At 37.6% G+C, this 13,888-nt stretch overlaps 1 long non-coding RNA gene across 1 annotated transcript in view; it reads left to right on the forward strand.

Annotated features, from left to right (window-relative positions):
* The window catches only part of LOC117947220, a 6,127-nt gene extending 1,425 nt beyond the window's left edge, over positions 1 to 4,702 (forward strand). Inside the window, exon 2 of the long non-coding RNA XR_004657188.1 lies at positions 4,559 to 4,702. This is a non-coding gene — a long non-coding RNA (uncharacterized LOC117947220). The remainder of the gene's footprint in view (positions 1 to 4,558) is intronic.
* The last annotated feature ends 9,186 nt before the right edge of the window (positions 4,703 to 13,888 follow it).

The raw sequence follows: 13,888 nt of genomic DNA on the forward strand, positions 1-13,888 counted from the left end.
CACACACACACACACACACACACACACACACACACACACACACACACACACACACACACACACTAACTAACTTGTTGCTCTTACTAACAATATCCGCTGCTCTGTGGTCAGTTGTTCCATGATTTTGGTGCCACCCTAATCCAAGGAAAGCTGCTGGACAACAGGACTCCGTAACAAGCATTTCTGGAATATGGATGCACATGGACCCACTTTAATAATCAACTACATTTTATAAAATATATGTAGTAGGGTATCCCTGCTCAGCCTCTAGGTACAGTGTATTGCTCTGTGTTTGCGTACTCACACAGGTTGTATCATACCTGTGAACACCCAACACCCCCAATTTACCTGTGAGGCTCCCGATTGGTAATTTGGCCTGTTAATCTGCTAATCTCATAGTAATATGACTCAAATAGAAACCCAGTTAATATTTTCTCACATGTTTTATTGGTCACTAATGAATGAACAACTTAAATTTTACATGCATGACAAATCTGCACTCAGAGAGGGACTGACGCACAGAAAAATGATCACAGCTAACAGCTTCAGAATATTTTCCATGACACCATAGCCACCCTATACATATGCACACACACACACACACACACACACACACACACACACACACACACACACCATTTGCAATAAATACTTCATGGACACAGGCCATCCTCCTCAGCTGTTTTTCCTGAGCCTACACCGATCTGGCCAGTGCATGACTGCAGCAGTGGGATATTGTGTTTCTATGCAAGTACTGGTGTGTGTGAGAAAGGGTATGGGGTGGCAGGATTTAGACCCATAAACTTTACGGGGTTAGGGGGTATCTGGGGTTGTCCATGGCGAGCGATCCCCTTCCCTGAACCTAAGCCCCTCTTCCTGGGTGTACAGTACGGCTGCCACACCTGTCTCCACATACGCAATATCACTTTCATTGGCTCACATGCAGATCCAGGAGGGAGTGTGTGTGTGTGTGTGTGTGTGTGTGTGTGTGTGTATGTGTGTGTTGGTCAGACAGACTGTATAACATTGACTAAAGACAGTAAGTATGATGATTCATTCATTTTTTCCATGTGCTCTTTCTGGCAAGCCTGCACAAGCACATTGAAAGCAAATGTATCTGTGCAATTTAGTGTGTAAAAGACTACATATACATTCATAAATGTGTCATCCATGAATGAAACATTGCAGATTGGTTCTGAAAGCTTTACATTAGGCAAGACTACACTTCCTTTGTAAACTAGTCTCACATTCCTGGTTTTCTTCTACACTTCGGTACCTCTCGGTGTTTGCTCTGCCTCTCTTACTCAGCCCTGTCTGTCAGTGTTGCACATGGAGAAGTTCACACCTTATACTTTTTTTATGGGATGCAAGTCAATTCCTTCTGAAAGCACAGCACAAGGGGATTGACCTGCGAAACGAGAAATAAGCAAGGTCGTTAGCTGAAAAGGTTCATTGCAAATTTCACATGAATTTTCTGCAAAACAACCAAAAAAGAAAGTGATGCAGTGATGTTTGAGAATGGCTTCACAGGTGTGGATGAATGTCTGAGGAGAAGTTTCAGGCCTCCACTTTTCTGACCTTTGCCTCCAAAATTACAGATCAAAACAATCAGAAGTTTGGACAAAGTAGAAAGTTGCTCATTAACACATTTTTGTCTTGTAGTCCAGCGGGTCACCAGACTAAGGAAATGAGAAATCTTGAATGTTATTTAGCTGTGAAGATCACATCCACATTATAAACTCCAAGTCGTTGTGTGGAGATTTGTGTCCAAACTGAAACTGTACTACACATTAAATCTCTTGTTATCTATTCTCTTTCAGCCAGAAAACACAACACTCACTTCTGCCACAACAACACAACAAGTGTAATTTGTAATTTCCACTTGCGACGTTAATAAAGTATACATTATTATTACATTATATAAAAGTTTAGATTAGTAATACCACCTGTAAAAAAGACTGATTGTTGCACCAAGATTGCTGCTCTAACCCCTGTATAGGGTGCAAAGTCTGACTAAATCTCCATATATATATATATATATATACACACACACTGTATATACGTATATATACACTGTATATGTAACAACAACTGCATTTTATCATCAGGTTTTCCAGGCTAGGTGTTTAGGTCATTACATCCCAGAATGTGTGTGGTTAGAGTGAAGCAGAGGGAGGGGGCTGCAATAGTGAAACTCATGTACAGTACACAGTACACAGTATTCAGTACACAGTACTCAGTACATATGTTCACATTCTGTTTTTGAGATATTACTGTCTCCATCTATCCAAACAGCCAGATAATGTGCTACTCTCAACTTCACTAAAATACTTTCTTTCATCATGCCTGCAATTTGTCCAGTAATTTCTGTCATTGGCGTGTGTTGGATTTATTTCCACTCTGTTTTTCTCATGTATGCTAATAAGTGGATTGGGATCATTTTAATTTCCTCTTTTCCTCTTCAGAGAGCAGCATGTGTCTTGTTGAGGGTGAGGGTTGCTGTGGACTCTGTATGGAGGAAGCCTCCACGAAGCGAGGCCACAGCGGAGGACCGAGAAATCCACAAGGGGGTCCATCTCCTTCATCGAGGTTTGGTGCTCCTAACGGGGAGGAGGGAGAACCGGCACAAGAAGGGTCTCCGGAAGGAGCGAAGTCATCACTTTACCTCACCGAGGGGGTCCTCTACGGGAACGTCTGGGACGTCACCGGTGGAGAGGGTGTCACAGGTGGAGAGGGTGTCACAGGTGGAGAGGGTATCACGGGTGGAGAGGGTATGACCGGTGGAGAGGGTGTCACCGGTAGAGAGGGTGTCACCGGTGGAGAGGGTGTCACAGGTGGGGAGGGTATCACGGGTGGAGAGGGTGTCACAGGTGGGGAGGGTGTCACAGGTGGAAAGGGTATGACCGGAGGGTGTGACCGGTGGTCTTGCCATATCTGGCAAAACCAGTGACAGAGACAAGTCTGAGTCCAAAGAAAAACAGTCTTGAGTCCGGACAGAGTGCGGGGGGGGGGCTGCCAGTTGAGTCCTGAACAGTTGGGGGGGTACGGTGCGTTGCTCAAGAGGAGGTGAAGTGGCATCGCTCCAGCCACCAATCCACACTCCGTACTTTTTGGTCCATATGGGGACTTGAACCAGTGACCCTCCGGTACCCATCCCCCTACGGACTCAGCTACTGCCCCCCCCCCCCCCAAATTGCAAATTGTTCTACAGTTACTGTAACACAATGAAGTGTTAGTGAAGGGTTCTTCAGGTCATCTAACAGGGCTATGCAGGCACGTCTGAGAAGAAAGTTTGGGAATCAGTGTTTTAAAGGACAGGGTGTGTGTCAGTCCCTCTGGAAAAACACGATTATGCAATCGCATAATTCAATGCATCAGCCAAAATCTGCATATTTATGGGCGGGCCCGCATTTTTTAAAATACACTTTTTCCACATAAATTGCAGATTTCTGCGCAAAATAATGCGGGGCTTGCATGTTTATATAATCCACGCATTTTCGTTCCAAAAAAAATCACCTACATCTTAGCAGGAAGTTGTCAAAATGTTGCGTTTACGTCACGCAAGAGCAGCCATTTTCACCGGTTACCATGGGAACATTATGAAGTGACGTAATTACGCGACAACACAAAAACAGTCTCTTTATCATCAAACCGCAGTTTTTCCCGCAATTTCATCGCGTAAAATTGCGTAAATATCCCACAGATTCCATCGCATTTTTTAACCCTCATGTTGTCCTTTGGTCAAATTTGACCCGTTTTCAGTTATTTATTTATTTTGGAACAAAGATTGTTCCGTTGAAATAAGCGCTGCAAATGTCAACAATAAAAATATCAAAAAACTGTGGCAAAAACATCATAAAAAGCACCCTAAAAAATTTAAAAAGTGACAAAAATGTCAGAAATAGCAATCATAGTGTTGAAAAAAAGTGACCGAAATGTATTTTTCATGGTCGGCGAAATTTGACCTGTTGTCTTAATGTCTATTTCAGAAATATGGGTTTTACTTGAACCCTCATGTTGTCCTCGGGTCAAATTGACCTGTTGTCCTATATCAATGTTCTTTTTAATACCCCAAAATAACATGATTGATTCCACACAACACTCTTTGGCAAGTACAAATCTCTACTTTCATTAATTTTGGGGCGTCTTATTCAACTTTTATAGCATTTGAAAAACTATTTTGAAATAGCATTGAGTAAAAGTTGACATATTCCAGTCTGTGATTATCATCAACATCCATTCCTTTAATTTTAGTCTCAATAATTCCTAATTTCTGCTTTTCTAACTGAAACATTAGGTATAATTTCCTGTAAATGAGGTTTATTGACCATAAATTCCAAAAATAACAAAAACTAAAGTTTTTAAAGGTTATGTAGTGTTGAAAAACGTAAAATAAGTGGGAAAAAAGTCACTGAACATTGATAAAAAGTGTCAAAAAAGTGTTCATTTTTCAGTTTATGCCATTTTGTGATTATCCTTCCTTTAATATTAGCCCTAAAAAAAAATCATAGATTATGGGTTTTAACTCAAGAATTCGGTACAATTTCCTATAAATTAGGTTTACTGACCATGACTTCCAAAAGTAAGTGTACATCTAGTAATGAGTTTGTGTTGGTGGGGTTTATACGTGGTAGTGAAGAGAAATGTTACACGTCAAAAAATGCCCAAAATATTGAAAGAAAGTGCCAAAAGAGACAAAAAAGGGTTAGGAAACGTGCTGCATAATCAAGGATTTTTGACCGTAACAATCACAAAAAAAAGGAGCTGGACTGACAGGTAATGCAGTTCCTTACTCTTCTTTTACATCTGCTCTGTCCCTATGTTTATACATAGTAGTGAAAAGAAACGTTACACGTCAAAAAAGTGTCAAAAATATTGAAAAAAAGGGCCAAAAAGAGACAAAAACGTTAGAAAAAGTTATTTTCAAGTTTAACCTGGGAGGACGATGCACGAGACAACAAGACAACACGAGACTTAAAACAACAAGCTGCATAATCGAGGATTTTTTTTGCACGTCAACAATCCCAAAAAAAGGCCCGGTATGTCAGCTGGGCTGATGGGTAACGCAGTTCCTTACACTGCTTCTGCTGCATGTGCTCAGTCCCTTTACGTCTCAGTCTGTTTTTAATATTCTGGACAGAGGGGAAAGGAAAGGCAAAAGCTGAAGTGTTGTTGGATGGTTGTGTCTGTTATTCCAGACCTCTCTGTTGAAATACCCCCCCACCCCCCCCAGGTTCAGCTGGAGAGAAGCATATATCCACAGTATGTGATTACACTGTCTCTAAAACCTCTGGAAGTGGACCGGCTTCATTTTTGTTGGACGTGAGACATTGCTCCGGGGAATACCGAGGAATGCTGGGAGAAGAGATGGATGTTATGCTTGAAGGAAACAGTACCTGGTCCCACGCAGGAGCCCTCCGGAGCCATTTTGGTGGGGTTGCCAGTGAAAAGGGACCCCATGCCTGGCCTGAAAAGCCAAGAGGTGTGAGAAAATGGGCGTTAGGGAGCAGGGGGCATGTGTTCTTAAACCCCCTAGGTTCATTTTGACGTAGTCGTCCTTTAAGTTAGTTACTCGCAAAAACATTTTGACACACAGCAGGTGAGGTGATACCGACTGGTGACACCCACCCACCGTGACAGAAACACACATGACAGAAACTGCTAATTTTGACTTTCTGGTAATTGTTAACGTGCAATTTACACAACCGTGTATCCTGAGTTGTTGAATTGGGACACAGCTTAAATTCTGTAAATGTTCATATTGTAATATAATAACTTAATATTATTGATTCCAGCACCCGTTGCCTTTATGCTCCATTATTAAAATAATAATTATCATAATTAACTCCTAGATACTTTGTACTCTTCAATGCACCATTGCCTCAACCCGTCTATATTGTTTCTGTTTATAGTGTGTTTATATTAGTGCAGGGCTGTAGTCAAGACCACCTTAGTCAAGTCCAAGACCAGGACTAGTCAAGTCCAAGTCGAGACCGAGTCCAAAGAGGTTTGAGTCCAAGACAAGACCGAGTCCAAAGAGGTTTGAGTCCGAGTCCAAGACCGAGTCCAGGACAGAATAAAGGTCTTATGCATGACAGTATCAAGACAATCCTTTTGGGTTTCACTTTCCCTCAAATATTATTATCAACATAATAAAGAGACCTTGACTTGGTCCAGACCAAAAGCCATATTGGGCAAGACCAGGGGCCGAGACCAAGACAAGTCTTGAGTCCAAATACTAGTGAGTCCGAGATCAGACTTGAGTACTACAGCCCTGTATTAGTGTGTGTTGTTTAGTAACAGTGTGAGCAATGAGGATCCAAAGCGAAATTCCTCGTACGTGTCCTCAGACCTGGAAATAAAGCTGATTCTGATGCAACGTGTGGTATCGTTTGTAAAGCAATTTGTAACCTATGCTTTGAAAGGTGCCATAGAAATTGGATTTTTATCTCCCTATGATGTCAACTGCATACTTATAAAAATAAAAATGTATGCTTTATTGATCCCTAGGTGGTCAATTAAAGGTTGGGGCTTGGAGACCCAGTGGATACGGTTGAAAGTGTGGAACTTAAGGCTCTTGTAAGGCATCATGAAAAACTACTTTAGGGTCTTACTTTAGTCTATATTTACAGAAAGCCACAAGTCAAACAAACAATGAAACCCGTAAAGAGAGAAAGAGAGTGGGTTAAGCTGAATGCTAAAATGCTAGAATGCTAAAATACTAGTTCATTTTGAGTTTGAAAGAAATTAAAAATATAAAATGTTAAGCTCTGTTAAATGCTAGAGCTTTACTTTGAAAAAAGACAATTTCATAAATCTTACAATGTGTAATGTTTGAGTAGTTTAGGCATGTAAAATGTAAAAGCTTGTTTAAAATGTTAATTTTTGGTTCTGTCTTTAAAAAGGTTTACAACCTAATCTACCACTAATCGCCAATTTATCTACTGGCAGACCAATCATCTGACAAAGCCAAATAGGAATAAAAGAGATTAAGTTGGAAATTTGAGTTGTACTTGTGGAAACTGAACAAGGGGAGGACTTGACAGAGTGGGTTGAAGTTGAACCTGCCGCCACGGCAAAGTTCCTGTCAAATAAAGCAACTCATTAAACAAGCCTGACACACTCTCCTTTTTTAATTGAATCCATATTTCATGTGAATCTTTGATCGTCGGGGACTGTGGCATATCCACTGTATGTTTCATGTTTCGGGACTCATCAATAGACGCGTGATTAAAGCTAACGCGCTATATGGAAATCCATCTTTTCAGGGCCTTGCAGTCTTGTTATCTCCAACTCTTTCTATACCTTCATGCATATGAATTCAGAGAGGGATCAAAGATCTCAAGTTAGCCAGAAGACAGGATTACTCTGCTGATGTCTTTGGCAATCTTATCGGTAAACTGTCTCCTAATCCCGCCTGGGGGGGGTAAAAAGAGACACCCATCCATTTTGCACCCCTGTTCCTATCAGCTGGGTGCTCCTTGATATGCTAAAAGCAGACTGAAACACCGATGCAGCCTAAAAGGCTTCAAAAGAAACAAATGATTTCTAAAGAGCTCCTAATTATTTTGGAGAAGTGTGCTCTTTGAATTCCTAAATAGTCGCTCTGTAAGTCTTTGAAAACGCATCTTCGCCATTATCCTCAACGAAGAAAACAGGCAGCAGTCGTCATCCAGCTCAACCAACTGGAAACGTGCGCTCGACTTTAACCACGATGCATTTCACACATGCTCAGTTCTCTCTGGGTAGGAGGAAGTTAGGGGTTTTCTGTTCTTGTGATGTCAGCTTTGCTTTTTAGGGAATGCATCAATTTCAATACATCTTTCTATCTATCCATCCATCCATCTTCATCCACTTATCGGGTATCGAGTCTCGGGGGCAGCAGCTCCAGCAGGGGACCTCAATCTTCACTTTCCTGAGCCACATCAACCAGCTCCGACTGGAGGATCAGGAGGCGTTCCCAGGCCAGGTTGGAGATGTAGTCTCTCCACCTAGTCCTGGGTCTTCCCCAGGGCCTCCTCCCAGCTGGACGTCCCTCCACCTAGTCCTGGGTCTTCACCGAGGCCTCCTCCCAGCTGGACGTCCCTCCACCTAGTCCTGGGTCTTCCCCGAGGCCTCCTCCCAGCTGGACAGCCCTCCACCTAGTCCTGGGTCTTCCCCGAGGCCTCCTCCTGTGGGAGACACACTGTCCTGCTATGGGTTGGGGGTTTTATCTCGTCTTATTGTGGTAGTCTGATTTCCTGTCTTAACCCTTGTGTTGTCTTCCCATCAACCATCCTTTTTTGATATTTCCGATGTTTTTGCTGTTTTTTTTCCACACTTTTTTTTTTTTTTTAATTCATAGCCTAATTTTTATGTTACATAACATTACATTATACATCGTATTTTACATTATACAAAAACAAAACAAAAATGTTTGGGCTTTTTGTCCATTTTTTTTGTCATTTCTTCTGAGGTTTTGGTCACTTTTTCCAGATTCCGTGAAGCCGCCACAGAGTTTGAGTTTTGGGCCGTGTTCATTTCATGGTATTCTGGGAGATCAGGCTCACTCTTTGCCTGCAATGACACCTGATTGCAAAGCGAAAAACTGATTTTAAAGCAGGGTTGCGGCTCTGATTGGCCCTTGAAATTTGTGCACGATTCTGATTGGTTTAGCAGGAAGGTGAACGCCTCCAACAGCTGATTCGTTTTAGGTAGAGAGTCTCGATTAAGAGTCAGGTAAGAGTCCATTTCCGGAAATGGATTTACGCTGAGATACATTTCAATCAGGAGAGAGTAGATTGCAGATTTTCAAAAGTTATATACAGCAGGATAAAATGTACAGGTATTTAGATAACTATGACTTTTTTTCAACCTACTGTACTAAAACCTTTTTTCAACATACTATACTACAACTTTTTTCAACCTTAATATAATAAGTTTATTCAATATACTATACTACAACCTTTTTTCAACATACCATTCTACAACTTTTCTTCAACATGCTGTACTACAACTTTTTTTTAAACATACTATACTATGACTTTTTTTCAACATACAATACTACAACTTTTTTCAACCTTGCTATAATACGTTTATTCAACATACTATACTATGACTTTTTTCAACCTTGCTATAATACGTTTATTCAACATACTATACTATGACTTTTTTTGACATACTGTACTATGACCTTGCTTTACTACAACCTTTTTTCAACATACCATTCTACAACTTTTCTTCAACATGCTGTACTACAACTTTTTTTCAACATACTATGACTTTTTTTCAAAATACGACTTTTTTTCAACATACAATACTACAACCTTTTTTCAATATAGTATACAATGGCTTTTTTTCAACATACTATACTACAACTTTTTGCTACCTTGCTATAATACGTTTTTTCAACTTACTATACTCAAACTTTTTTTCAAAATGTCATAGTATTACTCTCGGCTGTGGCTCAGTGGTAGAACGTATGCCTGCCAATTGGAAAGTTGCTGGTTCAATCCCTGGCCATGCATTTCCATGTTGAAGTGTCCTTGGGCAAGATGCTGAACCCTGAATTTCCCCTGATGCTGCGCCATTGGAGTACGAGTGTTTATTTGATGAGTAGGTGGCACCTTGTATGCCCACACTCGTTGAATGGTATGATGTTTTTTTTCAACATGCTATACAATGACTTTTTTTCAACATACTATACTATGACGTTTTCCAACATACTATACTACAACCTTTTTAAACATATATTACAAATTTTTTCAACATGCTATACTACAACCTTTTTTTCTACAAACTATACTATGACTTTTTTGCTATGTTATGATTTTATTTAACTCACTTTTTTGACATACAATGACTTTTTCATCACTTTTCCAACACAGTTTACGATGTTTTTTGCACCTACTACACTGACTTTTTTTTACTTTTTTTTCAGACATACTATACTATGATTTATCTATCACTTTTTTCCACATACTATACTACAACCTTTTTCAACATGCTATACTATGACTTTTTTTCAACATACAATACTATGACCTTTTTTCAACATGCTATACTACAACTTTTTTTCAACATACTATACTACAATTTCTTATCAACATGCTGTACTATGACTTTTTTACACGCATTACACTATGGCTTTTTTTCAACATGCTATACTACAACTTTTTTTCAACATACTGTACTAAAACCTTTTTAAACATATATTACAACTTTTTTTCAACATGCTATAATACTACTGGCGGCTGTGGCTCAGTGGTAGAACATTTGCCTTCCAATTGGAAAGTTGGAGGTCAATCTCTGGCCATAGTATGTTGAAAAAAAGTCATAGTATAGTATGTTGAAAAAAAGTCGTAGTATAGTATGTTGAAAAAAAGTCAACACACTGTTTTACAAAACAGTGTGGCCGTACAAGGTGCCACCTGCTCATCAAATAAACACTCATACTCCGATGGTGCAGTATCCGGGTTCAGCGTCTTGCTCAAAGACACTTCAACATGAAATCCATGGCCAGGGATTGACCTCCAACTTTCCAATTGGAAGGCAAATGTTCTACCACTGAGCCACAGCCGCCAGTAGTAGCATAGCATGTTGAAAAAAAGTCACAGTATAGCATGTTGAAAAAAAATCCCTTTATAGCATGTTGAAAAAATTTGTAATATAATATGTTGAAAAAAGGTTGTAGTATAGTAGGTTGGAAAAAGTAATAGCTTAGTATGTGAAAAAAAGTCATTGTATAGTATGTAAAAAAAGTTGTAGTATAGTATGGTAAAAAAAGTCATAGTTTAGTATGTGGAAAAAAGTCATAGTATAAAAAAGTTGTAGTATAGTATGTTGAAAAAAAGTTGTAGTATAGCATGTTGAAAAAAAGCCATATTATAGATTTTGAAAAAAAAGTTTTAATAGTACAGTATGTTGAAAAAAAGTCGTAGTATTTTCTGTTGAAAAAAAATTTGAGTATAGCATGTTGAAAAAAGGTCATAGTATAACATGTTGAAAAAAGTTGTAGTATAGTATGTTGAAAAAAAAAGCCATAGTATAGTATGTTGAAAAAAGGTTGTAGTATAGTATGTTGAAAAAAAAAGCCATAGTATAGTATGTTGAAAAAAGGTCATAGTATAGCATGTTGAAAAAAGTTGTAGTATAGTATGTTGAAAAAAAAAGCCATAGTATAGTATGTTGAAAAAAGGTTGTAGTATAGTATGTTGAAAAAGCCATGGTATAGCATGGAGAATAAATGTTATAGTAAAGCATGTTGAAAAATTCATCATACAGGAAGCATTCAAACAGTATGGCTGTACAAGGTGCCACCTACACATCAAATAAACACTCGTACTCCAATGGCGCAGCATCAGGGGAAATTCAGGGTTCAGCATCTTGCCCAAGGACACTTCAACATAGAAATGCATGGCCAGGGATTGAACCAGCGACTTTCCAATTGGCAGGCATACGTTCTACCCCTGAGCCACAGCCGCCAGTAGTATAGTCTGTTGAAAAAACGTTGTATTATAGCAAGGTTGAAAAATGTTGTAGTACAGTATGTTGAAAAAAAGTCATAGTATAAAAAAGTTGTAGTATAGTATGTTGAAAAAAAGGTCATAGTATAGTATGTTGAAAAAAAGTCATAGTATAGTATGTTGAAAAAAGGTTGTAGTGTAGTATGTTGAAAAAAAAGTCATAGTATAGCATGTTGAAAAAAAGTTGTAGTATAGTTTTTGAAAAAACGTTTTAGCATAGTTTTTGAAAAAACGTTTAAGTATAGTATGTTGAAAAAAAGTCGTAGTATTGTCTGTTGAAAAAAGGTTTTAGTACAGCATGTTGAAAAAAGACATAGTATAGTATGTTGAATAAAAGTTCTAGTATAGTATGTAGAAAAAAAGTAATAGTATTGTATGTGGAAAAAAAGTCATAGTATAAATATGTATGATACCATATAACATATACTACAACTTTTTCAACATGCTATACAACTTTTCTTCAACATGCTATACTATGACTTTTTTTTCAACATACTATACTACAACTTTTTTATACTATGACTTTTTTCCACATACAATACTATGACTTTTTTTTTATATTCTATACTACAACCTTTTTTCAACATGCTATACTATGACTTTTTTTTCAACATGCATGGTTGAAGACCTTTCTTTTTGATGCTGCTTTTCTTTAAATGACTGCTCATTTCTTTAAATTTCTTATGCTGCACTGTAACCTTTATTCATGTGTTTTATGTGTCTATTTGTGTCTATTCATGTGTTTTGCCGGTTTTTAATGCTTATGATTTTTAACCGTTTGTACATGACAGACTCGAACGGTAACACTTTAAAGAAAAAGTGTGAATGTGTAATGTCCAAAGATCTGAAAATCGCGCAAAGACGGTCGTTAAGTTAAGACACGAAAGGCAGCGCTAGATCGGCTTAATTAGCGTGAAGAAGAGTCCGAGGAGACGAAAGGTAACGACTCTAAAAATAGAGTCGTGAAGGGTAGAGACGCTGAGGGTGATCACCAAAGGCAGCACTAACACGGACTAACTAGTGTGAAGGTAGTCTCAAGTTTAAAGAATGGATTTTGTTGCTTAATGTTTTTATTTTTAACTGTTTGTACCTGTGTTTTATCTGTTTAACTGATTTTGTGTAAAGCACTTTGAATTGCCCTGTTGCTGAAATGTGCTCTACAAATAAAGCTGCCTTGCCATGCTATACTATGACTTTTTTTCAACATACTATGTTATGATTTTATTTAACTTACTTTTTTGACATACTTTACAATGACTTTTTCATCACTTTTCCAACACAGTATACTATGTTTTTTGCACCTACTACACTTTGTCTTTTTTTTTCTTTTTTTTCAGACATATTACACTATGATTTGTCTATCACTTTTTTCAACATACTATACTATGACTTTTTTTCAACATACTATACTACGTTTTTCAACATGCTATACTACAACTTTTTTTCAACATACTATACTACGTTTTTCAACATGCTATACTACAACTTTTTTTCAACATACTATACTACAACCTTTTCAACATACTATGTTATAATTTTATTTAACTTACTTTTTTGACATAATTTACAAAAAAATGACTTTTTTCAATGACTTTTTCATCACTTTTCCAACACAGTATACTATGTTTTTCCACATACTACACTTTGACTTTTTTTTTCAGACATACTACACTATGATTTATCCATCACTTTTTTCAACATACTATACTACAACCTTTTTTCAACATACTATACTATGACCTTTTTTTAAACATACTAAACTACAACCTTTTTCAACATACTATACTACAACCTTTTTTCAACATACTATACTACAACCTTTTTTCAACATACTATGTTATGATTTTATTCAACTTACTTTTTTGACATACTTTACAATTACTTTTTCATCACTTTTTCAACACAGTATACTATGTTTTTTGCACCTACTACACTTTGACTTTTTTTTTTTCATCTTTTTAGACATACTATACTTTACCTTTTTATCACTTTTTTGACATACTACACTATGATTTATTTATCACTTTTTTCCACATACTATACTACAACTTTTTTTGAACATACTATACTACAATTTCTTATCAACACGCTGTACTATGACTTTTTTACACGCATTACACTATGGCTTTTTTTCAACATACTATATTACAACTTTTTTTCAACATGCTATACTATGGCTTTTTTTAACATACTGTACTAAAACGTTTTTTCAACAAACTATACTATGGCTTTTTTTAACATACTGTACTATGACTTTTTTTCAACATGCTATACTACAACTTTTTTCAACATACTATACTATAACTTTTTTTCATATACTTTTTTTAACTTTTTTTTCCATACTATGACTTTTTTACACGCATTACACTATGGCTTTTTTCAAC

This window comes from Etheostoma cragini, chromosome 7 (assembly GCF_013103735.1).
Source record: "Etheostoma cragini isolate CJK2018 chromosome 7, CSU_Ecrag_1.0, whole genome shotgun sequence".
Classification (NCBI taxonomy): Eukaryota; Metazoa; Chordata; class Actinopteri; order Perciformes; family Percidae; genus Etheostoma; species Etheostoma cragini.